The following is a 631-nucleotide window of genomic DNA, read 5'->3' as shown; positions in this document are numbered from 1 at the left end:
TTCAAAGTATTACACTTTTGTGGATTAAAACAAATGTATTTAGATTTCAACAAGTTAAGTTTTAATTTATTCTTGCAAAATCAGGTATAAATATTATTTAGGATTCTAATATTTGCTACATAATACAAAGTATCTGTAGATCGTTCAGATAATAAGATCGCAGTATCATCAGCATAGCTTAAAATTTCAGTATTCAAATTAGTATTGATTTTTAGGAGATCATTTATAAAAATTATAAATAATAATGGACCTAGGACTGTGCCTTGTGGTACACCACAAGATAGTTCTAGAATATCAAGCTATATTTATCATTTAGCTTAAGGGTTCCGGTGCCAGTTTTTCAAATTTTCCACAATTCTATAAAATTTGAAAATTAAATTTTATATTTTAGTTGCTACGTCAATTATAAGACTTTTCCACTAATCTACTACCCGATAACTATTTACGGGTGGTTGATAGGGTGTATTATATCGAAAAAAATTACTTTACTGGAATAACTCTCAAGCTTTATAGAATTGTTGGATTTTGATGAGTATTTTTTTATCTGAAGACGAGGACTTCCTACAGCCCGCATTGATCTCTGATTATGTATTTTATTTTAAATAATAGTATAGAATAATTTATAAAAAAA

The sequence above is a fragment of the Acyrthosiphon pisum genome, chromosome A2 (assembly GCF_005508785.2).
Source record: "Acyrthosiphon pisum isolate AL4f chromosome A2, pea_aphid_22Mar2018_4r6ur, whole genome shotgun sequence".
Classification (NCBI taxonomy): Eukaryota; Metazoa; Arthropoda; class Insecta; order Hemiptera; family Aphididae; genus Acyrthosiphon; species Acyrthosiphon pisum.
Note: the sequence above shows the minus strand (reverse complement) of the source record.